The sequence below is a fragment of the Callithrix jacchus genome, chromosome 6 (genome assembly GCF_049354715.1).
Source record: "Callithrix jacchus isolate 240 chromosome 6, calJac240_pri, whole genome shotgun sequence".
Lineage (NCBI taxonomy): Eukaryota > Metazoa > Chordata > Mammalia > Primates > Cebidae > Callithrix > Callithrix jacchus.
Window position 1 is genome coordinate 6,277,893 of NC_133507.1, and position 25,809 is coordinate 6,303,701.

Sequence of the window (25,809 nt, forward strand, 5' to 3'; positions counted from 1 at the left end):
ACGCGGGCGCCAGGGCGCTGCGCGTCCTCCGGTAGCTCGCGGCCGCGACGCCGGTCGTGGCCGCGAGCACGCGCGCTCCGTGCCCGGCCCCAGCGGGGGCGGGACACAGGGCGCGGCGCGCGCACGTTCATGCGGGGCGGGGGCGGGGCGCGAACGCGGCCGGTGACGTCAGACGAGGGGGCGCGCAGGGAGGCTGCGGGCGGAGCCGGGAGGCGGGCATAGCGCGCGGCCGCGGGCGGAGCGGCGGGACGCGAGGGGCGGAGCCGAGCGCGCGAGGAGGCGGGGGAGGAGAGGCCACCGGGACCGCGAGCGGCAGCTGAGGAGGGGGCCGCGGAGCCAGAGCGCGAGCAAAACAGCTGATCTGGTTTTCCTTTAAAGCGAGAGAAAATGGAAGTCGGGTAGCAGCGACTGCGGCGCGGCGGGCTGGCGGAGCGGCGCGGCGCGGCCGTCAGGTAAGACGGCGCTGGCCGCGGTGCTGCCGGCGGGCGGCGGGGCCGGGCCCGCGGACCAGGCAGGTGCGCTGTCAGTGCGCGGGGCCGGCGCCGACTCCGGCTCCTTCCCGAGCTCCGGGGCGAGGCAGGTGGGCGTTGAGGCCGGGCGACCGTGGGGCCGGGGTGCGGGGGGGCGCGGGCCTCAGCTGGGCTCGCCGGCGCGTCTGCATTGCGGGCTCCGCTCGGGACCCCGCGGGCGCCGGGGCCCCCGGCTTCGGCCCGGCGTGGCGCGGGTCTCTCGGGCAGGGCGCGGCGCTCCCGCTGGGTAGGGGCTGCTGTCTCCGCTCAGCCCTTTGGCTGTCCGCACTGGAACGTGATGCCAGGCGTGGGGCGACCGGCCCCTCTGTCCGTGCGCTCGCGTCGGGGGTCCCGCGGCTCTGGCAGACGGTCGGGCAGGGCCCTGCCCGGAACAGCGCGCGAGGCCGCTTGCCGGGCACCGGAGCTGTGGCTGCATGGGCCCCGCGGCCCCGCGCACCGGCGTCCCGCTGGCTCTACTGGGTCTCGCTGGACAGCAGGCAAACCATTAATGGAATTTGGCTGTGAACCCGGAGGCCTTCCCCTAGTATCTCCTCACTGGAGGGGAAAAAATTACATCTGCGGTGCTTTAAGTGCTCCTTTAAATTTGAGAGATGTCAGTGATGTCATCATTAAGTAAAACTTTCCTTCATTGGACACAACCGCTCAAGTGCATCCTCCTCCCGCCCGGTGAAGCTATTGCAGCCCTTTGAGAATCTCTGTAATAAAATGGCTTTGCCTCTGCTCTGTAAACTCAGCAATCTCACACAAGTGCAAATGACTTTTATTTCTGTCTATGGGCTTGAGAATGAATAGACTTAAGAGTAGCTGAAAGGAAACTTGTGAGACCCGGATCAGGGAATTGCTTCATCCACAGCACAAGGATCCAGGGGAAAGTCATGTATGACATGCACTTGGTTACTGCCGGCTCCTAGCTTTGCAAATGGAAGTTGACTATAAGAGGAACAATTTTTAAAAATATTATGGGGACGATAATGTGTCCAGGAAAAGGTGGACAGCGGGGCCTAAATCTTTGTAGGCCTTGATTGCTTCAGGAAAATCTGCAGGTGTCCTTCTTCACCATCCTCCTCTTCCAGGGTGTGCCCTGGGCAAAGGCGGGGAGGCAGGTTCACTGGGGTCCTCCCAGCAGCTGTGTGTCCCACCAGCCTCAACGGCCTCTTCAAAACCCAAAGAGGGTTCAGGAGAGCAGAGGTAGAGCTGCACGACACAGTCAGTTCTAGGTAAACATTCCCCCCAAATGGGATCAACACTCCATTATTTTATTGTGCATAAACTATTGGTACCAATTCTTATGGGAACAAAACTAAGCAAGTTCCCAAGACAATCTGAGTATCTACTCAAGACTGTCACATCAAAAGGATATCCAATAAGGGACAGAAGTATTGACATTTTTGTACTTAATAATTAACGACGGCTCCTGATTGGTTAAAATAAGCATGCCTTAAATTATGAGTGTGATCGTATTGAGTCTGTAAGTAATTTAATACCATACACCATGCAAACGTTGGAATCTGACTAGAACTTCCGTCTTGAACCCTGGATTGGTGGGAAAGAACGGGAAAGCAGTGGTTACTTAGGCCTCTAGTGTTCAGGGTGATAATGTGTGGAAGTCACCGCTTTATGAGGAAATCACCATGTGCGGGTCTCACCTGGGCCTAGGTCATAGGTGGCAGGTGTCCCCTTAGGAAGTCATTTCTGAGGCCCTCAAGCTTGGTGGAGGAGAGGGGACACCTTTCTCTGAACAAGCCATGTGTCATTCTTGGCCTCTGACCTCCCGATGGTGCCACATTTATTCTCAAAGGCGTGCCTAAGTGAGATGAGAAACTAGCTCCAAATGTGCTGCTTTTGGATGACTCTGCTCCCACTGTGTGTCGTTGCTTTACAACTCAACTCTTGAGTTGTGCAGAGATTCTTCTTTACTTGTCGTCAATAGTGTGAAGATTGTTTTCTAAGGCTCTGGATTGCAAACTCTTTGACAATGGAGTCTATGAAACCAATCTGGCCCAGTATTCATCTCTTTTTTTCACCTGTAGACTTGTGATAATACCCACCACGATTATGGTTTAACTTGCTGCAGTTTAACTTGTAAAACTTCAAATGCAGGTGTTTCCACTAAAGCTTCAGGTATAAGTCACTTATTTCCCTAAAGCCTTTTAAAACAACTGCTTTAAAGCCTCTCAATTCCCCTTGTGTGTTCAGAGTGCTTAAATTTGGGAGCTGTCGGTGGTATCCCAAAAGAGATCACTGTCACATCTTACATTTCTAAGAAGTCAAAATTGCCCTGATTTTCTTTCTGTTTCCTCGGGATCTTAAGGTCATTTATTCATGCCTTAGGCCCACGGAAGAAAGGTTGAATCAGCTCCTGTGGGCCAGCAGGGGGCGTGCTAAACGCGGCTTGGTGGGCTGTGCCAGAGCCACCTTGGGAGTGGATCGCCAAGTTGCGGGAAGTGCATGTGTGTGCGCTGTGTGCCCTGCCCCTGGTTTCCCATCCCCCCCACTCTGCCCCTTCCCCTCCACTCCGCATGCCAGTCTTCCAAGAGATGGAAACTTTAGGAAGGGTTGGGGGCACATACTTGAATGACCCGAGGTTCTGGAGTCTAGAATGTAGGCCTTCCTAGCAGAGAGATCGCTTCAGTGGCTCCATGTCTTTAGTGGGTGGCTCATAGCACACTTTGAGTCTCAAGATCGGGTGCCTTCTCAGACTGCGGAAGTGAGAGTGTTGCTTTGGAGTGGAGAAAGTTGACTTCAGTGAACTGCAGGCCTGTGTGCTGGTGAGGGCATGAATGTGCCAGCCAGGGCAACCCGTGGAAATCCTCTCCCGCACACCGTTGATGCTTGCTCCTGGCTTTGACTCCAGATTGACTTAAGCCCTGGGACCCTGTGTGGTGGTACTTCCCAGGGGGGCCTACTTGACCCCTTGTCCTGGATTGTAGGGGGCAGGGGTCCACTTAGGAAGTAACTCCTGTGGCCTGCAAGCCTGTTGAAGCAGGGGAGGGCCACTTTGCTCTGAGCAGGCTGTGTGCAAGTCTTGGGCTCTGACCTCCTGATGCACCACGTTAATTCCCATGACGTGCCTAAATGAGATGAGAAGGGCTTTTGGCCTCAAAGTTTCTCTGATGGAAAACATTTAATTACAGTGCTTTTATTTTTCCCTAGAAAATGAAAAGGAAAAAACGGCAACTGTGCTTTTCCACTTAAAACGTGCTTAATCTGATTTTAAGTGTGTGCCAGGTCATCGAACCACACGTTCCCTGGGAGGCTTTTCCCAGGGACTGAGCTCAGAGAGGCCAGCTTGTGCTCCAGGGCCATCTTGGTGAGTTGGGATGGATGTGTCCCATGCTTTGATGGTCATTGCTGAATCTGGTGTCTTACTGAAGACCAAAGACTCCTCTCTCCTTCTGAGGTTCCTCATGGAGCCCCCATGCAAAAGGGAACATCACACTTTAAAGGAAAGAAGCTTCATAGATGCCTTACTACAGAACTAGCCCAGTGCTATGACTGGGCGTTTCCTTATACTCAATGCAATTTCATTCCATTGAAATTGCATGGAAAACTGAACTATTAATTTCAAGGGGGCAAATGGGAATAACATGTTTTTCAGTCTTGAGAACCAGACTCTTCATCTTGATTGAATGGTATAAATGATTAAAGGGACATCTCCACTAGATGTAAAATAGGTGATGCCAAATCCCTTTAGAAGGTGTTTATCCCTGAGGACAAAATGGGAATAAAATATGCTGGTTCCTTTTTATAACATATTTAATGCGAAAACATTATACCCTTGAACCTTGAAAAAATAATTTTATTTGCCCATTGGTAGACTGCCATGTTTTGCAAAAAGTTGGTGTGTCAGACCAGGAATAAGGTGGCCTTAGCACAGATGCCACAAGCGGGTAACCGCCTTCATCACACTTTTGGAATGGCGTTCTTCATCATTCATAGTAACAGACGGGAGAAGTGGGTTAAAAATAAGTGTTTAAAAAGCTGAAGTGGAGAGAAGGGCCGGACGCTGCCTTATGACTTGCCTGTGTTGTGGAGGCGTGTTTAGCTGGCTGGTTTGCACACAGCATTTCTGGACCAGGAAGTGGGGGAGTAGAGACTAGGATTGGGAGGGAGGGAGCCAGGCAGTAGCCACAGCTGGCCGAGGCCTGGCCCGTCAAGCTGTAGGTCCCTTGTGGCAAAGGGAGAGAGTTAGCCTCCCATGCATCCAAAGCCTTCTTTGGTAAAATTGCATGAGTCCACAAAACCCCAGTCCTTGCTATTACCAATTTCTGCTCTACAGCGTCTCATATTCTGAGAAGTCAGATACACATTCATGCTAATACAAATTTTAAATACATCTCTCTTAGTTAAGTAGGTAAGTCTAAAGTAAACTTATTTTGTAGGATTGAAGGATTTTGAGTTTCTCCTTCCAAGGAAATATTTTCTATTTGAGCATAGTTTATTGTTACCTCATTTTCATTATAAATATAATGGAAATTTGATGTCTGAATGAGTAAGATGATCTTACATGAGTAAGATGCAGTATTGACTTTTATGAACGATCAAATTAGACCTTGAAATTCATTGCCTTGTCTGTTGAGCATTTTCATTTGTTTTATTAGATTACTGTAAAGTTTCATGTGGTGCTGGGGATTGGTGTGAAGAGATCATACACCCATTCCCTCTGTGAGATTCGATTAAGTTTCTCAGGTACTGAGGCAAAGGTTTAGGAGCTCACCCAAGAGGAGGTGGCTGCCCGGAGTGAGAGCAGACATCTCTCCGTAGTACACACAGGTTGAGCCTTGCTACCCCTGAGAAGACCCCAGTTTTCATGCCCCCAGGGCTAATACACCCATCTGCAAAGAATTTACCCAAATTATTTCTGCGCTTACATTTTAGGAATTTTCTATGAATTAAGTTCTCACAGTAAGTTCAGGTTTAGCCTGCCATGTCTTTGTTGCAGAAGAAGCCACACAATGCACAGTGTCCTGGGACTTAGCATGTCCTCCTCCCCTAGATCACCTTACATCATCCCTGAAGTCTACGCAATACCCTTTTATCTCAGGGGTCTAAAAACCATACCATGGTTACAGCCTATTTCCTCACAATTCCTCTAATGATGATTTCAGGTTTTAAGACAATGTGTGTTATTGTAGTGTGGGTAACACATTTGCATGTATAATTTTTCATGCCTTTCACAAAAATTGACATCCAAGATGTACATAGTTAAACTTTTTCTTTTTAAAATGTATGAACTGAGTATTTGTTTTGACTTTTAAGTACTGTACCATCTCTTGAAAGAATTACCGCTGAACAGTTAAAATAAATGAGACATCCTTCCAGCTGACTTGCATTGATGACCAGTTGTATGACCTTGGGCACAGCCCTAGGTGGCCTGTGAGGGCAGAATAGCTCTCTGGCCATCCTGTAGGCTTTATGGTAGAGCTGATGTGAGTGTATGCTATGGGTTCTTAAGTTCTAGATGGCTTCGTTGTTCAATGGAAGGATTTGAGACAGTATTTGTCTCACTTGTCGTTAGCTCAGTTTCTCTCCTTTCACAGTTGATGTAGCTGTAGTTTGCAGTTGTAACCATGGAATTGCTTAGATGAACTTATTTTTATTTTGTTTTGGTTTGGTTTGTTTTGGTGGAGGAAGAAGGAGGTGTGGGTAAAAAGAATGGAAGGGCTTCTATGGCTTGGGGACTCTTGGAGTTAAGAGTCATTAGCCATCATATGGTTTGGCTGTGTCCCCACCCAAATCTCATCTTGAATTGTATCTCCCAGAATTCCTATGTATTGTAGGAGGGACCCAGAGGGAGGTAATTGAGTCATGGGGCCAGTCTTTCCCATGCTATTCTCGTGATGGTGAATAACTCTCACAAGATCTGATGTATTTATCAGGGGTTTCCATTTTTCCTTCCTCCCCATTTTTCTCTTGCTGCCACCATGTAAGAAGTGCCTTTCACCTCTCACCGTGATTTCGAAGCCTTCCCAGCCATGTGGAACTGTAAGTCCAATTAAACCTCTTTTTGTTCCCAGTTTCGGGTATGTCTTTATTAGCAGTGTGAAAACGAACTAATTGGTAAATTGGTACCAGTAGACTGGGTCGTTGCTGAAAAGATACCCAAAAATGTAGAAGTGACTTTAGAACTGGTTGACAGTCAGAGTTTAGAATGGTTTGGAGGGCTCAGAAGAAGACAGGAATGTGTAGGAAAGTTTGGAACCTCCAAGAGACTTGTTGAATGGCTTTGGCAAAAATGCTGATAGCAATTTGGACAATAAGGTCTAGGCTTAGGGGGTCTCAGATGGAGATGAGGAACTTGTTGGGAACAAGAGCAAAGGTGACTCTTGTTATGTTTTAGCAAATAGAATGGTAGCATTTTGCCTCTGGCCTAGAGATTTGTGGAACTTTGAACTTGAGAGAGATGATTTAGAGTATCTGGTGGAAGAAATTTCTAAGCAGCAAAGCATTCCAAGGATGACTTAGGTGCTATTAAAAGCATTCAGTTTTAGGGAAAGAAAGTATAAAAGTTCAGAAAATTTGCAGCTTGATGATGCAGTAGAAAAGAAAACCCTATTTTTTGAGGAGAAATTCAAGTTGCCTTCAGAAATTTGCGTAAGTAGCAAGAATCCTAATGTTAATCCCCAAGACAATGGGGAAAATGTCTCCAGGCCACATCAGAGACCACAGCAGCCCCTCTGGAGGACAGGTCCAGAGGCTCAGGAGGAAAAATAAGTGGTTTCATGGACTGGACCTAGGGTCCTCTAGCTGTCTGCAGCCTAGGGTCTTGGTGCCCTGTGTCCCAGCCCCTCCAGCTGTGGTCAAAAGGGGCCAATTTAGAGCTCAGGCTGTGGCTTCAGAGGGTGGAAGACCCACATCTTGGCAGCTTCCATGTGGTGTTGAGCCTATGGAGACACAGAAGTCAAGAACTGAGGTTTGGGAACTTCCACCTAGATTTCAGAAGATGTATGGAAACGCCTGGATGCCCAGACAAAAGTTTGCTGCAGGGGCGGGGCCCTCATGGACAACTTCTGCTAGGGCAGTGCAGAAGGGAAATGTGGGGTCAGAACCCCCACACAGGGTCCCTACTGGGCCACTGCATAGTATAGCTGTGAGAAGACAGCCACTGTCCTCCAGACCCAAGAATGATAGATCCACTGACAGCCTACACTGTGCACCTAGAAAAGCCACAGGCACTCAACACCAGCCTATAAAAGCAGCCAGGAAGGAGGCTGTACCTTGCAAAGTCACAGGGGTGGAGCTGCCCAAGGCCACAGGCACCCGTCTCTAGCATCAGCATGACATGGATGTGAAACATGGAGTTAAGGAGATCATTTTGGAGCTTTAAGAGTTGACTGCCCAAGATGATTTGCCTGGGCCCTGTAACCCCTTTGTTTTGGCCAATTTCTCCCATCTGGAATGGCAGAATTTACCCAATACCTTTACCCCCATTGTATCTAGGAAATAACTAGCTCATTTTTTATTTTACACGCTCATAGGCAGAAAGGAGTTGCCTTGTTTCAGATGAGACTTTGGCCTTTGGACTTTTGAGTTAATTCTGAACTGAGTTAAGACTTTGGGGGACTGTTGGTAAGGCACAGTTGGTTTTGAAATGTGAGGACATGAAATTTGGAGGGGCCAGGGGCAGAATGACATGGTTTGGCTGTGTCACCACCCAAATCTCAACTCAAATTGTATCTCCCAGAATTCCCATGTGTTGTGGGAGGGACCCAGGGGAGGTAATTGAATCACGGGGGCCGGTGTTTCCTGTGCTGTTCTCGTGATAATGAATAAGTCTCATGAGATCTGATGGGTTTATCAGGGTTTCCACTTCGGCTTCCTCCTTATTTTTGTCTTGCCACTGCCATGTAAGAAGTGCCTTTTGCCTCCTCTCATGATTCTGAGGCTTCCCCAGCCATGTTGAACTGTAAGTCCAATTAAATCTCTTTTTGTTCCCAGTTTTGGGTATGTCTTTATCAGTGGCATGGAAATGGAATCATTCAAGCTGGCTCTGTTAAGCAATGCTAAGTGAAGCTCCTCTCAATCAGAGTAGATAGCAAGCTCCTCAGGAAGCCGGTTGTGTCTCCTGTATCTCAGATGCTGCTGGGAATTAGAATAGCAGGCCCACAAGGGCTCATTGGGCAAGATCATTACAGAACACACTTCCTTATCCTTGGAGGCGATAAAAGATGAGTCCTTTACATGAAAAACCAGTGGGCGGGGAAGAGGAAAAAGAGTAGCATTCCAAAGGTAGGGTCCTGTGAGTAGATTTCAGGGAGGAGATTGGGCAATGACTGTAACCTGAGGTCCTGCCAGAGATGGTGGTCTTGGCATTTTCCCCTGGGAGAGGCATGATGACAGGCTAGGGTCTTCACAGCTTCCCCCACCCTAAGTATGTTCCTTTGCAGAGCCTAGAGCCTCTCCCAGAGCATGTCCTTGGCTCTGAGACCACATGCCATCTCTTGTCGTTGGTGTTGACTGTCATGGTGAAGGACACAGGGGTCTCTGTGCCATCTGTGGGTAGACATGGGCCCCCAAGGAAGGAGGTACGTCCTTTGCAAGTGCAGCATTAGATTATTAGATTGAGCAAAAGCTCTCTGGCTCTCTGTTTAACTTGGCGTTGTGGGTCTGCAGCTATTGGGTAGGCACATTTAAAAGCTGCACTTTAATCCCTTGGAAACATGTCCTGGAATCGCCAGGATGGGTTGTGGTTCATTCCTATGTCTCTTGATTATTCTGTTTGTAAAGTCTACCTTGTCATAGGTATCAAACGTGAACTCAGCCCTCGGGTCCACATGGTTGCAAGTGCCCACTGACTCTGGATTCTCAGACATGGCACATACACCCAGGTGGGACATCCCTCTGGGGTCCTCTGCCTACACCTGAAGAGGTAGACAAGGTTTCTTCTACCAAAGTTGACATCCCACTTACAACCTGGCAGGCAGTTTGTTTAGAAATGCATCATCACAAAAGGGGCTTTCAGGGGCATAGGGGAGGAGTGGATGCAGGTGAGCCAGTCCACTGCTTAGCCTGTAGGGTTTATTACAAGATGGGTGTGTGGTTGCTTTCACATTAGACTCCTTCCATGCCCATTGACTAGTGACTAGAGAGCCTGGCCCAGGCTGGGGAGAGGGAGTGCCCAAGCCTGGAGGAGGCCTCCTACTGACTTGTGTCCCCTTTCTGGGGATATTTTCTAGGTCTTAACTGAACATGTAAAATGAAGAACCATAGCCACCTACTCTGATATCCCTTTCAACTCTGTGATTTTGTGCAAAATTAATTTTCTAGTTCTCCCAAAGTCCTGACTAATCAAGGGGAAAGGAAGCCCTGCTTGATGCTGTGAGAGAACAGGAGGAAAAATTAGGTGTCCTGTGAAAATACGTATCTCCACGTTTAGGGTTGAGGAGAATACTGATCATTTGCACAAGTGTTTATGATTAGAAATGAGTTGTGTGGACATCGCTCCTCCCTCTGACTCTGAAGCCCTTGAAAAGAAGCTCATGCATTATTTCTTATTACATCTCTGAGGCACCTTGTTCAGAACAGTCTCTCCATTAATGTTTGTTAAATGCATAGTAGCCGTTAGGGAATTAAAATTAGAAATGTAATTATTCTTTCCAGAATTGCTAGCTCCCATGAGTTCAGAAGCATTGTAGTTGAGAATGTTGCTCATATAAAATTTGAAACCTTTCCTACTTAAGCTTGCAGTTCAGTGGCATGCAAAATTTTGTTTGCTTGGGTTGCAAATAAACAAAAACCAGGTAATTCACTGATCAGTTGTCATGGGACTTGTTTGTCATTCAGCAGAGTGTGAGTTCAAAGAATTTCAGATTTTCCATTCCATAGATTTTTTTTTTTTTTTTGAGATGGAGTTTCGCTCTTGTTACCCAGGCTGGAGTGCAATGGCGCGATCTCGGCTCACCACAACCTCCGCCTCCTGGGTTCAGGCAATTCTCCTGCCTCAGCCTCCCAAGTAGCTGAGATTACAGGCACGCACCACCGTGCCCAGCTAATTTTTTGTATTTTTAGTAGAGACGGGGTTTCACCATGTTGACCAGGATGGTCTCAATCTGTTGACCTTGTGATCCACCTGCCTCGGCCTCCCAAAGTGCTGGGATTACAGGCTTGAGCCACCGCACCCGGCCCCATAGATTTTTAAGAATAAAATTAGTTAGTTGTACTACTTGAAAATGTAAAATGGAAGGTCACATGAGTGTGTCATATTTGAAAAACCCTTAAGGAAAAAAGAAAATTCACAATGAAAGAAAAGACGTGATCAGTTAAGATGATTGCTTACATTAATTTCCTATATTAAAAAATCGTGGCAAATCCTAAACCTCATAATCTATTTATATCTCCTCAGAAAGGAAGATACCACTTTTAGGCCTGTGTCACTGCTGGATACATGCTCAGAGTTGGGGTTGCCCTGGTTCTCTGAAGGCCCCAGGCCAGGGGTCGTCCCCCACTTCCTGTAGGAACAATATGGGTACTTGAAAAATCTTAATGTCTGGGAACTTCCCCTAGAGGTTCTAATATCAGCAACTGAGCCACAGCCTCGGTTGGATCCCACTGGGACTTGTATAAAAAGCCCCAGCTGATTCTGGCGTTGAGCACAACTGGCTTCAAGGAAGTTCTTATAACTTTAAAGAGGCAAGAAGACAGGTCCAGTTGATTCTGGCGTTGAGAACAACTGGCTTCAAGGAAGTTCTTATAACTTTAAAGAGGCAAGAAGAAACAGGAAGGACCAGGAGTTCCTTTTCCCTTCGTATACATTATCCTACAAGGGGGAAAGAAAGTTGGTCTCCTTAAAGCAGGAAATTGAAAGACATCAGTCAGATGAACTGGTAAGGCATTGACTATTTGATCAAATGGTACTTTTATATCACTTAACTGGATACATAGCTGGCCTACAAATGTTTGTGTTCACAAGATCTGTGGTATAACATGGTGGTAAATTAATAACAATATATTATAGACTTGACAATTGCTAAGAGTAGAGTTTAAGTGTTTAAGTGTTTTTATCACAAAAAATAGCATGTGAGATGATGCATACATTAATTAGCTCTATTTAGCTCTTCCATGGTATTTAATATTTCAACACATCATCTTATACACCAAAATATATACAACAAAAAAAAATACAATTCAGTCAAGTTAAAAAATAAAACAACAAAAAAAAAAATACAATTTCATTATTAAACGATAAAACAATGGTAAGAGGTAGAGCCATACAGAAGGAAATCAAAGTGTTTACCAGGTTTGTTAACTTGCATACAACATATCATCGTGTCTATACAGTTTTATAGTACTTTGCAGTTTACAGAATGCTTTTGTGTAGATTATCTAACTTGATCTTCCCAGTAACTCTGTTGTCAGGAGGGAAGCTGTTCCCATTTTGCAGGTGAGGAGACTGAGGATGGCAGTCTGTGGTTTGCTGCAGCGGTGAGAGTGCCTGGCACACTTGGGATGCCCTGTCTTCAGGCCCCACGTGACTGCCCCTCACCTGGTGATGGATGGTCTGGTGGACTCCACCACTGCCTCTCTGACATTTTAGTGACATCTGTGGGAGGCTGAAACGAAGACATTCATTTAGCCTGAGGCTAACACAGCAGCTAGCCCAGTGAATGGTGGGGCTGGCTGGGTTAGTGGTATGCAGCGGGATGGGGATGTGAGCCAAGATGGGCAACCTGGCTGTTGTTCTTGTTACGTTTGCCTCATTCTCCTGTGTCCCTAGGCTTGCCGTCTTCTGTGGCAGCTGTATCTCTATAGCTTTATATATCCATGCAAGAAAATACGTGCTTTCCCTCCTTAATAGTGTCTTCCTTGGATGAGGCTTTGTGCCCTTAATTATCCCTGCTGCCCTGTCCTGCAAGGTTGGGTCCCCTCCCTCTGTGCTTGGGCATTTGGCAAATGCACATGGCTGACGTGCTGCCTCTTCCTCTGGTCTTCATTTTCGCTGTCTGGGATGTCGCCTTTGTAGAGGGGTCTTTGAACAAAGCCTTCCACACTAGCCACGCTGTACAGCAGGAGGCGTTGGACCTCATGGCTAAAGCATTCAGGCCTCCCTCAACATCTTGACAGTGAGTAGCCTAGCCAGTGACTGTGGTCCACCTCAGTCTCCTTGCCACCACTGCCCTCTGGCTACCTGCCACACCTGTCTTACGGGCTCTCTCCCTGCTCTAAGAGGTCCTCAGCAGGCTGCTGGGGCTTTCTGACCCCACCTTTCTGCCCCTGAGCAAGACTACTTATCACCTGCCCCCTTGTTATTTGATCTTGGCAGGAGAATAAGGTCTGCCCTTTCTGGGAAGAGAACAGTGCCATGACACAGTGATGTACATACCTTTGTCCCCAAGGTGTTGAGTGGGAAACCATGCTTTCCGCATAAAGTACTGCTAGGAATTTTTTCTTTTAAATAATTAATCTTCCCTTGTTGATTTTATTTTCCCCTTTCAATGTTCTCTCTCTTGCAAAAGTTGCCCGGGAAGGAACTGAACTACTGTGCACATTATAGCAAGAAAGGGCTCATGGTTCAGTGCTGCAGTCTCAGCAGAAAAGCCCTTTTTCAGAATTGAAAGTCCATGGTGGACATTGCTAAGAAAAAGAGCCATCAAGCGATAATACCCTCCATGGTCCAGGAGATGCCCAGCACAGCAGGGAAAGCTGAGTGTTTCAGGGCATGGAGGGCAGTCTGGAATCACACCTAGACCCTGCCCTGGAGCATATGCTGTTTATGTCACAATCTTCCTAAACCCGGCTCAGGCTGCACAGTGGCTTGCATTTGCTCCCTCTGTCTGCTCCCCTTGGGACCCAGGCTTCCCCCAGGACAGCTTGCCATCCTTGAGTGATTTCCTTCCCTGAGTATATTAGGGGGAGGACAGATGTGGAAACCCAAGTGCCCACAGAGAGGACTGCGAGTGCCTAGGCCTGGCTTGGGTAAGAGTGAGACATCCCAGCCCTGGGCCCCACACTGGGTTTGCTTTCAATTTGTGTGCCTCCTGCTGGGAGGCCATGGCTAAGGCAGTTCAACTGCCAGCTCCAGTGTCTCGGTATGTGACATCTGCCTTACAGGTGGCAGCTTGACCCAGGTGCTACTGTGGGCTCTGGTTGGCTATTTTCCCAGCCCTCCTTCCTCCAGGACAGAGCACAAACTGTGCAGGTGCATTAATTTTTTTCCCTCAGGACTGGGGGAAGTTTGGGTGAGGAGCTGGGTCTGAGAGCCAGGAGCTGAGGATCCTCAAGGAAGGGTCTCACTGCTCTGAGCCTCTGTTTCCGTGTTGTGGAATGAGGGTAAGAGTAGCTATGTTGCGGGATTTTTCTTATAGGATTATTGTTGTGAGGACAACAGAAGGGTGGTTGGTGGTTGCCGGCTGTCAGTTATGGGTCACCTGGAAAAAGACAGGGGCTCAGTGGTCAGGGACTGATCCAGCCACAGCTCTCTGTCCAGCAAGCTTCTCCACCAGCTTCTGTGATGCTCCCGACTGGGAAAGAGCTCAGAGCCAGAAATGACAATCTGGACCCTTTGGGCAGACGTCAGAATGTCCTTGTGTTCTTTCCTTTTTAGGGAGCATACCAAAGGATTGTTCAAACCTGTCTCTGCTGTGCGTCATCACTTTAATTTTTACATAGATGGTAGATTAGTTTAATTAACATGTGTGACTGGGAGTTGTTGAGAAGAAGCCGGTGCTGAGTGAGCTCTACTTTGCCCTTGGCGTTTCAAGTGTGACCATCTGTTTGGTGTAAACTTTCTGAAACATGTTCCATAAAAAATCCTGACATCTACAAAGATAAAACTAATACAGAGCTTCCCAAACCCCACACTCTCAGCATCTTGCTTCTTCCTGTGCGCACAGCAAGGCAGAGGGTGTACATTGCTCTGTAAAAATCTTTAAAAACCATACTAGTTTTTCTCTTTCTTTTTTCCTTTGCTTATTTATTTATTTTTTATGAAAAGTCTAGTATTTGCACAAGTTGAAAGAGTAAGTTCAACAAAACAAAACAAGAGCACATGGTAGAATGGGGTCATTTTCTTCCCTCAATCCCCATGCCTTTCCCAAGAGGTATTACTGCTAATTGCTCCTTGTGCATCTTTCTAGAAGTGGTCTGTGGATATCCAAGACGATTGAACACATACACAGGAACATGCGTAGAAGTCTTGTTGGAGATTATTACATTTTTAGTCTGCAATACATGCTATTTTAACTAAAGAAGTACTTGATTAAATTATATTTTTATTTAGTAATTAAAGACTTGCTGAGTTTAAGTTACACATCTTATTTCTTGGAGCGTAAAAGTTTCCAAAAGCTCCCTTTCTTGGTTTGGGTAGGCCAGCATGGAGTTACCATTTATGTAGCAGCCCCTCCCAGGCATAAGAGAGGGGCTCAGTGGTCAGGGGCTGACCACTCCCAGGATATTACAGGAAGTAATGTGCCCCAGCCACTCAGCTTGTAGCCCTGTGGATTAGCTGAGTGCCCAGGAACAAGAGATGGATTTGGGGAGCAGCTACAGCCTCCATTCAGTCCTGTAAAATTAGGGAAAACTATGAAATACCTGTTTGCTTGTTTTTGTTAACCTTGCATTTGCTGTTTGTGAACTGTGGTGTGTTTGGGGTTGGTATCCACTCACTCATGGGTTGAAATATGACTAAATTTGCATATCAGTGCTTCCTTTTCCTCACATTGATCTCCCTGTTTTGTTACTCACGCTGTAACTTTTTACCTTGTCAAGGTGCATAACATTGGTCATCTCTTAGGTAACCTGTTTGCCCAGCTACTTATTCTTAGTGCTCTGTTTAAACAGATTCTAGGATCACACAGTATCAGACTTCTTATTAGTACTTCTAGTGGATATGTTCTGAAGGATTGTTTTTCAATTTGTTTTTCAGTTGTCTGACGTTCATTGCATAGTTTGTTTAATCCCTGGCTCTGTTTTCCTTCTTTCTTGTTCTCTTCTCACATGTTTCATGGCACACAGATGCTTGAAGAATTCTTGCAAGCTTGAAAACATGTCTCGCCAGATTATAAAGGTCTTGAGATGTGTCATTTTTTACAAAACTATATAGAGATATTTCTGCTGTCTTTTAGCACAGAGTTATTGTGGAGAAATTTGAAGCCAGCCTGTTTTTTGACCAGATATTCATGTGCTTCTTTTATGTCAGTTAATTTCCCTAGTGTTTCTGGATGCTGGTATTGCTGTATCATTGTCTTTTAAACTAAGCACAGTAAACCCTTGTAACTGACAGAGATGAGTCAGTTTATTTCAGAAGTTTTCTCGGATTGTATCGGTGACCTTTTTTCTGTTAAGAATTCAAGAGTGTTAGTTATATGCACATTGTTCCTTTTGTCTTTTATCTGTCATCTCTTTGATAAAGTTGATGTTTTATATTCTCCATTTCATTTACTTGTCTCTTGGGTTGACTGCCTTTATTATTTAGTTGTTTCTAATGTGGTTTTCATCTCTATTCCATTTATTTTAATTTTTATTTCTCCATTTCTTTTCCAAGCTTTGCTTCTCTTTCTGTTGGTTTATGACCTCTTTGATGTTTTTTAATTTTCCTTCTTAGGAGAGTGTGGTAGGCAGGATAACAACCCCTCAAAGATGTCAGTACCCTAATCCCCAAAACCTATGAATATCTTACCATGCATAGCAGAAAATTGGAACTGAAAAATGAAAAAAAGTTGCGCATGGCATTAAGGTTGTTAGTCAGCTGACTTTAAAATAGGGAAACTATCCTGGATTGTCTGCATAGGCACAGTGTAATCAGTAGGGTCTTTCTTAAAAGTGGAAAAGGAGGGAGGCAGATGAGAACCACAGTGATGGCAGCTTCAGGACTTTCCCTGACAGCATTGAAGGTGGAGGACCAAGAGCTATAGCATGTGGAGATCTTCAGAAGCTGGAAAAGAAGAGGGAAAAGTTTCTCTTTATGGTGGGCAGAATAATGACTCCCCCCCAGAGGTATACCTGTCCTAATTCTCCCAGACCCTCTGCATATGTCACTTTATATGTCAGCAGGGAGTTTGTAGGTGTGATTAAGTGAAGGTCCTTGAGATAGGGAGATGATCCTGGGGAACCCAGGTGGGCCCCAGGTCATCACGAGGGAGGTATTTGGGTCAGAGTGAGAGAAGATGTGACAGTGAGAGCAGAGGTCAGAGTGATGTGTTTCCTGGAAGGGGATCATGGGCCAAAGAATGAGGGCAGCCTCTAAAAAGCATAAAAGACAAGGAGCAGATCCTCCCTGGAGCATCCAGAAGGAAGACATCCCTGCCAACACCTAGATTTTAACCCGATTTTAGATTTCTGACTTTCAAAACTATAAGAAAATTAATTTCTATTGCTTGAAGCCACTCCATTTGTTATAGTAGTAATAAGAAGGTAATAGAGAAAATGGGAACTATTTTGTTATAAAGACACTTTATCTGTGTCATTATGGATATTTTCTCAGGCATCTGCATTTGCTCTTCTCCTTCCCCACCCTCTCTTCTGTGCCTGATTCTCATGCTGGTTGCTTTATGATTTTAGTCACTTTTGAATAGGGTCAGGTATTTGTTGAAGAATGGGAATGGGGTGAAGCTAGGGTAGGGTGCACACTTGATTCACGTTTGTGGTCTGAAATACATTTAATCCACATGAATTCCCTTTGTCTAAGGCTGGCTGTGTTCCCTAGGTTTCAGGGTTTAAGTTGGGTGTTGTCATTGCAGACCCTTTGTGTTTCTGTCCCACATTTGCTACCTTTCTCTCTATATGAGGCCAAATCCACAGGCTGAGGCCTGCCCAGTGGTCATGCTCCTGTATCCACATGGCCCTTTCGTGACCAGCCATATCGCAGCCAGGCCATTTCTCCTGCCAGGGCCTGTGTGCCTCCCCAGGTTCAGGAGGTGGGTGCTGGCTCGCAGTGTCTGTTCTTGATTGCATTGGTTCTGGTACACGCAGTGGTTTGTGGTTTGTGGTTGTGTCTGTCTTCTTGATTTGTTGGGGGTGGAATATATTTCTCTTTCTAGTTTTCTCTCTCCCTTTACTTTTTCATTGTTTCTGGGGCTTTCAAAGAAAGTGTGGAGGAGATTGTTCACTGGAAGCTGAGAAGCTGCTGTCTGCTGGATGATTGTGTGGATGCTAACAGGTTTTGCTTGTAATCTTTGGGGACTTCTTGTGCTGTGAGAAACAGGTCACTGTTTTGCATGGGTGCTGGGCATTGTGTAGTAACTTTAGGGATTTTTTCCAAGAAGTGTTTTTGTTTGACTCCAGAACAATTCTTCACAAAGGCCCTTTTGTTAGATTAGACAAGCTATTCTATTAGGATTTGGCATCCCAGCAAGAGCCACCCAGGCCCTTCCTTGCACAATAGCCTGCGGGGGAGGGAGGCAGGCAGGTACCACCCTGGACATCTGTCCCACTCTCCCCGACCTCCGCAGCCTGACCCTGCATACTGCTTGGTCCTGATGGCCTTGGAGTGCCCACCTGTCTCTTGGAAGTCTGTGACCTTTTGGGCATTCGTCAGTATAACCTTGAGTGAACTCTTACTGCTTTAGTCATTTAATTAAATCATTAATTCAATTAATATTAAATTATCACTGTAATTTCTAAGCAGTAAGAGTAGCAATCATTGCCAAGTACTTTCCTTATATTACCTGGTTCAGATGTCACAGCCACACTGCCAGGCAGGTATCAGTGTTCAAGCCCACTTCAGAGATGAGCCCATCAGGGAGCACAGAATTGGCCAATCACCTACTCCCATGGCACAAGCTGTCTTCGTAAACATCTGACTTGGTCCTTTGTATGGAGGAAGCATGTAGGTACTTTATCAGATTGAGTTGAAGGTTATGAACTTTATGTATTCTTTTATAAGCAATTTGGAGTTGCAAATCCGTGGACCCAAACTGTATTTTGGAATAGTTTATTGCAATAATTTGAGATTTGTTTGTTTTAAATTCTCAATTTAAAATAGTTATATGTTAACAACCCTTAGGTTTTCAGTTTCTCCATCTGCACAACTTAGTTTTGAAGACCATGGCAACTTAAAAGTGGGAAATCCTAAATTCCAAGGAACAAGAGTTGATGAGGATTTCCCCTCAGCCTCATCCACTGTAGACTGTCCTGTGGGCAACTCCTTCAGCCTGTTGCCCTTGGTGCTGCTGCCAGCAAGTGGTGTGGAAGGGAGAGGGCACCCACACTCACTGTATTCAGTTGCTGGCAGAGTGTCTGCCATGTGTTAACAGGCAATCAGCTGAAGTCTCTAAATACTTTTATTTGCCTGCCTGCCCCCAAGTTTGTAGAGTTCACATGGGATTGTCTGTCATAGGAATGTGACTAGTGAACTATGGCTTTAGAGAAGGCAGAGGACCAAACCCTAGCATCCCCATAAACAGGAAGTCAGCAGGACCCAAAGGATCAGTTCAAATGATCAGCTCCATCGTGGTGCTGTTGCAAATGTGGAGAGAAGACAAAATAAACCTGGTGTTTGGAAAAGAGTACATCCTAGGGTCACCTGCACAATCAGAATGTGTGATATCTTGGAAAATTATTCCTCCTGATCTTTTTGGTTACCTGGGAAGAATAAGAATGAGCCATCCATCCATCAGCTTCTCTGACCTTTCCTTAGTAGAGAATTCACGTCTGACATTGATTCTATGACATTACTAGTCACTAAGTCTTCATAGGTTGCCTTGTTTCTTTTCTTTCTTTCCCTCTCCAATTAGTCATTTATCGGTCCTTTTCATTCCATCCTCTGATTTCTTAGCCATTCTCTCACATTACCCCTTCTTTCAGCTCTCTATGGTACCTTCTGGATAATTCCCTCAATTCTGTCTTCCATTTCACTAAGCTGCCTTCTACATAATCCATATAAAATCCGCTTTAAAAACCAGCCTCTTGGTCTTTGATTTTGTGATTATAGTACTCATTTACACAAATTCTCTTCATTTCTCATCACTCTGGTCTTTTTAATATTGTCATACTGTTTACTTAGTGTTTTACCACTTTTAAAAGTGCTTGAATCAACCCTTAGAGCATTGTTTTAGTCTCTGAGTAATCATTTATTCCCTGAGCTTATTGGTGGTGGTGATGGTGGGGTGGAAGTTATTGTCTGGTCCTGCTGTTTCTGGGTCTGTTGGCCCTTATTCTTGGAGAATTACTGCTGCTTTTGTTTTGTCACTGGATTGCAGCCTCATTTTTAGCTTGGCTTCAGGATATGCCTGGCCAATGAGGTTGTATTTGCTTCTGTCAGGCCTCCATGGGTACTATGGGCTGCTTTGCATGTTTACTCCTTGTGTTAGTGGTTTTGGACACATAAGTGGTTCCCTGAGGTAAGGACCTTCAGAAGCTGTGCCCCTTATTGGTGCATTGTCCTGCCTGCAGCAAGGTTGTGGAAGTGCTTTATATGAGTAAGGGATGTGGTGAGTGTGAGCAGAAGGACAGGGCCAGCCACAAACCAGGGAACCTGCAGGCCTGTTGCATGGGACACTCCGAAGCTGGAAATAGCTTGGGAAGTGGATCCATAAAAGGACAGGACAGCAACTGGTACATTTGTGTGCCAAGGCCCGAGAGTGCCCAGTATGTGCTCCCTTCACTTTGAGTGCTCAGCTACTCTTGGAGCAATGCAGCCCCTCCAGGAAGTCTCAGCTGGGCAGAGGCAAAGAACTCCAGCCTTTCACAGCTGAGCATACCATATTTTTCAGAAGTCTACTTGTTTGCTATCAATGAGATTAAGAAATGCAAAGCACTGGGTATGGAAGAGCACCTGATCTCAAGAGATGACTGCTGAGTTAGAGCAGAGAAAGAAGAGAGGCAGCTCAGAGGTTGATGGCTGGGATGTTCTGAAGCCTATTTTGTGGATTTCTAACAGAAATTTCTTAAATTCTGCAAGCTCAATGAGAGAAAACTATTTTTAAAAAAGTAAAAAGCACAGAACTTTTTGGAGTATTGCCTAAACCTGGGAAACCATTACTTGAATTTTGGGGTTAGATCCTCCCACAGGCAGACTGGTCTTCACGTCTGCCTCATCTCAATCCCACAGCGGTCATGGCTGCATTATCCCTGTTTTTGCTACTGCCCCTCCCTGGGTGCTCAGCAGCGCCTTCCCTTCAAGACCCTAGTCCCTGCATACATGAGTGTGACACCTTCTTTGTTTTCCCTTCCCAAAGCCTTTCCCGCCTTCCCCTGCTCGGCACTGCAGGCAGTGAGGCCACTCCTGGAAGCCATGGCCCTGCCTCACTGAATGTGTATTCTCCCAGGGACTCTGCAGTTAAGGACCTCAGTCCTCAAGGGCAAGTTGCATGCTGAAATGGTTTGGCTTAAATTGTAATCCCCATGTGTTGAAGGCGGGGCCTGGTGGGAGGTGATTGGACCATAGGGGCAGTCTTCCCTCTTGCTGTTCTCATGACAGTGAGTGGGTTCTCACAAGATCTGATCGTTTAAAAGTGTGTGGCACTTCCTTCCCCCTTCACTCTATCTCCTGCTTCAATGTGGTAAGACGTGGTTGCTTCTCTTTTCTCCTCTGCCATGATTGTAAGTTTTCTGAGTCCTCTCAGCTATACTTTCTGGTAAGCCTGTGGAATGGCAGGTAAATTAAATACTTTTTCTTCATAAGTTACCCAGTCTCAGGTAGTTCTTTAAACCAGTGTGAGAATGGACCAAGACACAGGTCCACATGCCTTTGTGAATCTTACCCATGGTAATAGTGGCTTTCATAGTCAGGACATTGGAAGAGCTCTTCAGATCTCCAAAGCAAGGTCTTCCTTGTGTTGCCAACCCTTATGCCCTCAGTGCCTCCACAGAGCCCCGCAATAATTGACCCCAGTAGATCTGGGAGTCAGAGGTCATTTCACTGCTTCTCTGGAGTAAGGGTACATCACCAAGTCACTGTGACTTGGAATCTTTACAAATAGCCTCCTTCTCATGGTAGTAACGTGAAGGAACCTCACTAGTCCTTAGTGGAGGAGAGTGGCTGTCTTGTTCTTTCTTTCTTTCTTTTTTGTTTGAGATGGGTTCAAGTAATTCTCCTGCCTCAGCCTCCCAGGTAGCTCAGACTACAGGCACATGCCACCACACCCAACTTATTTTTGTATTTTTAGTAGAGACAGCGTTTTCCCATGTTGGCCAGGATGGTCTCGATCTCTTGACCTTGTGATCCGCCTGCCTTGGACTCCCAAAGGGATGGGATTACAGGTGCAAGCCACCATGCCTGGACTGCTCTTTTACCATCACCACACCCTTCGTTCATTTCTGTCATGTACTCGGTACCACTTCAGCATCAGGCATGTGTGCACAGTGGCCTGTGCTCTAGGCGCTGCTCTCCTGCATGTTGGGAATGGGTAGAACTGTGTCAGGAGCATGCATCATGTATGAACTGTATTTACACCTGGGACACATGCTTACGAAAGGGGTCCTCTGCAGCCCCATCATATCCTCTGCCTGGCCTGACATACTGCACTAGCCCCTTGCAGGCCCATTCACTCACAAGGGTGCCCAGGGAATGGCAGGCCTGCAGGATGCCCTGCCTCCTTGGCATAGCCTGGGAGAGGAGGAGGATGGTCCTTCCCCACCCACCTAGCAAGGAACAACAAGGTGACTCTTGGCTTTTCATTGTCTCTATCTCCATATTTAGTCTATCCTAAATCTTGCTGCCCTTGGCTTTGTGTTGTCCACTCATTCATTCAACAGACTTTTTGCCTAAACTCATGAAAGTAGCAAAGTACTCTTTGAAAAAATACCTACTCATTGCAGAAGAAGTAAATAATCATATCTGCAAAAAAATGTTTTATCTGGTTTGGTTTTTCTTGTCACAGACATCATTTCTTGAGCCTTTTCTGTGTTATAAATATTCTTTTTAAACCAAGGTTTCAGTGGCCACATGGCACTGTGTTGAATGTGTGGTGGTTGGTGAACTGTATATTGATGGGGGCTCACCAGGGGCTGGGCATCCTGGCTTTGCTGCAGACATGCTCCAAGTTACGAGTAGATGAATCTTGCCAGTACAGCCTGTCAGGTCGTTGGAGACAAGTGAGTCACACCAGCTCCTACCCACTCTTGTTCCATTGTCAGAGTTCTCCCCTTTTTCCCATTCTTTAGGGTTCTCAGTGGGCTCCCTTCACAATTTTACTCTGATCTCTGCAATATGTGCTCATTCCAGCTTTCTTTTTTTCTTTTTCTTTTTTTGAGTCGGAGTTTCATTCTTGTTACCCAGGCTGGAGTGCAATGGCACGATCTCGGCTCACCACAACCTCCGCCTCCTTGGTTCAGGCAATTCTCCTTCCTGAGCCTCCCAAGTAGCTGGGATTACAGGCACGTGCCACCATGCCCAGCTAATTTTTATATTTTTAGTAGAGACGGGGTTTCACCATGTTGACCAGGATGGTCTCAATCTCTTGACCTCATGATCCACCCGCCTCGGCCTCCCAAAGTGCTGGGATTACAGGCTTGAGCCACTGCACCTGACCCAGCTTTCTTAAGGTAGTCCTTGGCTACTTACCCAGAGAGTTTATGTGTAATCCCATACACTTCTTCCACAAACTTCTACCAGGAAAAGAAAAAGACAGTTTGGGCCACAGGCCCTAGACTGGCCAGTGGGCCGACTTACCCATCTGGTGGAAAGCACTCAGCCCTCCAGGAAAGAGTCATGTTGATCATATCCTGAAAGTGCGATTCCTTGGGGATCCAAATTGCAAAATACGGAGGAAATCAGACAACTGGAAATAAGAGCAGAGGCCCAAAGGGCGGGAGGTAGAGAGACACTACAGGGCAAAGGTGAGCAGAGCAGGGATGTGGAGCTGCATGGGCTTGAGGCCCAAGACCCTGTCCGGCAGAGGGGCAGAGCCAGCCAAGGGTAGGGGAAGAGCAGCTGGAAGCAGCCCCTGAAACAGCTAAGTTCCTTCATCCCACACTCTGGGGCCACCATCCTGAGAGCTGCCTCCCATCAGGCCCCAGGTGTGTGGGCTCTCTTGTGCATGGTGTCCTGTAGAGTCCCCACACTTCCTCCTGCATAGGGGAGCCACCAACCCCCCATGGGTTCGTGGATTGTCTGTGATTGCACTCCAGGTACTTTGTGCTTCACGCTCACTCAGCCCCTCCCTGGTGGGTGCTTAGGCTGCATTAGAATACCACTGGATCCTGGAATGCCTGCTGGAGCAGGTACAGGGTGCAAGGTGGAAGGTGGCATTGCAGAGGTGTGAGGCGGGGCCTAGTACAAAGAGCACTAGGAGGTCACAGAGTCCCCAGGCCAGGGCCTCCCAGAGTGCTGCAGCATGCTGGTTGGGGGTGGGGATCTGTAAAACATGGCCAGTGCTGAGCATGATTCCCCTGTCCAGAGCCAGATCCCCTGTGGCCCTGGGTGTACTGAAGCCAGCATGAGGCCAGCTTTGCAGAGGATGAGAGAGATGGTGGGTGCATGTGAATATTGGCTACCCCTGCAGCTTACCCCAGTGGTTTCTGATGTGCACAAGAATGCACCCTACCTACTTGAAACCTGAGGCAGAACCAGGACAGGAGTAGGGGCCAGAATCTGTACTGAGTGAGGCTCCACGGCCTTTTCAATTCTCCCCTTCTTGAGATGGAGAGGAACAGGACACGGAACAAGGTGTGAGCAGAGCCATCAGGGAAACAGGTTTATGTTGCCTAGTGCAGGTGAGAGGATGCCCAGTGCCTGGGGAGGGGGATTGGCTGGCATGCTGAAGAATCCTGCTTTTAAATTATTATTTTAAAACCAGCTATAGCATGGGTACCAGAAGGGGTTTGAATGGCAAGAAGGTGGCCTATTTTGGGACTCTCTCAGGAGCCCACTATGGAAGGTGCCTCCCACAGGCTGTGAAGGAGAGAAGAGCTCATACAGGAGGCTCTGTGTTTGCTGGGGGTAGCAGGGTCTCCTGTATGTCCCACGTTAATTCTCATGGGAGCTCTGCCAGTGGTGGCCATGTCTCCAGCTCACAAGTGGGGACACCAAGTCCTCAGAATGGTCCCTGAGTCAGTAAGCAGCACCCTGAGTGGCAGGAAGAAAGGGTTTGCTATGTTCCTGGCAGGGCACTGCCTTTCCTGGCCTCCCAAGGGATCCATCCACCTGGGTGGCATCAGGTCTTTCCCTTTATGGAAGGTTGGGAGTGTTGGCTTTGCTTTGGTAGTTGATGTTTTCTGCTTAGTAAAAGATACTCTGTATAGGAACCCTCCATCTTTTGAGGGACACATTACTGGCTATGAAATCAGGAGTTCCGGGAGTTGTATATGAGGAACCAGGAGACACAGGCAGGTATCTTCACAGCAGGCTGTTAGGAGGCCAGGGGCAAGAAGGCATCTCCAATGTCACTGGGGAAGGGGTCTCATGGAACCAGTGTGCGATTCTTGATTCTCTTCTGTTACTTCCTGTGCCTCCTCAATGTGGGTGCCTGGGCTGCTAGGTCAAAGGACACAGAGCAAGGAGCCTCTGCCAGGACCAGAGAAGGATAGGGTCTGGAGAGAGCGGGGCAGAAGGTCTCCTGGCCGCATGGTCTCTGTGCATGATCTAAGGATACAGAACTCGGCCTCTGGGAAGTGGTGTAAGGTGTCTTTAAATGATAAGGTGATTAAAGTTCACTCTTTCTCCCTGATTTTCAAATTTTCTGTCAAAGCGAATATGTACTTAGAACTTTGGGTGGGCTTTGCAGAGAAGGTTAATGAGGTCTGGCTGGTTGGAAAACTTCACGGCATGGCCCTGCTCCCCTGAGGTCATGGCCCTCCTGCCTGGCTGTGTGGTCCTCACAGGGCGAACCATGTAAACCGTGAACCTCACAGTGTAAACCGTGAACCTCACAGTGTAAACCGTGTGCTTTAGCAGGAGGGAGTAAACGTGACTCCAGCGCATCAGGGGCCATCAGGGGATGCTTTGCTGCAGAGCTCGGAACCTGCCCTCAGGGAGCAGGCATGTGCTCCTGGACTTCATATCCGTATGTGATGCAGGTGGCCCTGCAAGTCCTGAACCTGTTCAGTTTGAGTCAGCATAGCAGAAAAAATGAAACAAGAAACAAGACAGGCCAAAAAGAATGATTGTGACACAGCCAGGGTTTGTTTATTGTCGGTCCGCTCAGCAGGGGTTCTGCCAAGCAAGGGCTCGTCTGTGATGTTGTTGCAGATGTTTGCAGAAGCTGTGGACGTTGCCTTGCTTCTGTTCTTGGGCCTAGAAGACTGCTGTAATTGTGTTAAATGGAAATTGTACAGACTGTCTTTTCAAAGTTGTACAGTTTTAAAGGAAGAGATGGAGAAATTGCATAGGTGTGGAAAAATCACTGTCAAAAACAAAAAATAAGGATCACTGCCAGAACACGTTTTCAAGAGACTGACTATATTA

At 47.0% G+C, this 25,809-nt stretch overlaps 1 protein-coding gene across 3 annotated transcripts in view; it reads left to right on the forward strand.

The window, feature by feature from the left end:
* The first annotated feature begins 265 nt into the window (after positions 1-265).
* Positions 266-25,809, forward strand: part of OTUD7A (OTU deubiquitinase 7A) — a 308,219-nt gene continuing 282,675 nt past the window's right edge. For all 3 annotated transcript variants that reach the window (XM_017973141.4, XM_035303601.3, XM_035303602.3), the window contains exon 1: positions 266-452. The gene's annotated coding sequence lies outside the window, so the exon portion shown is untranslated. The remainder of the gene's footprint in view (positions 453-25,809) is intronic.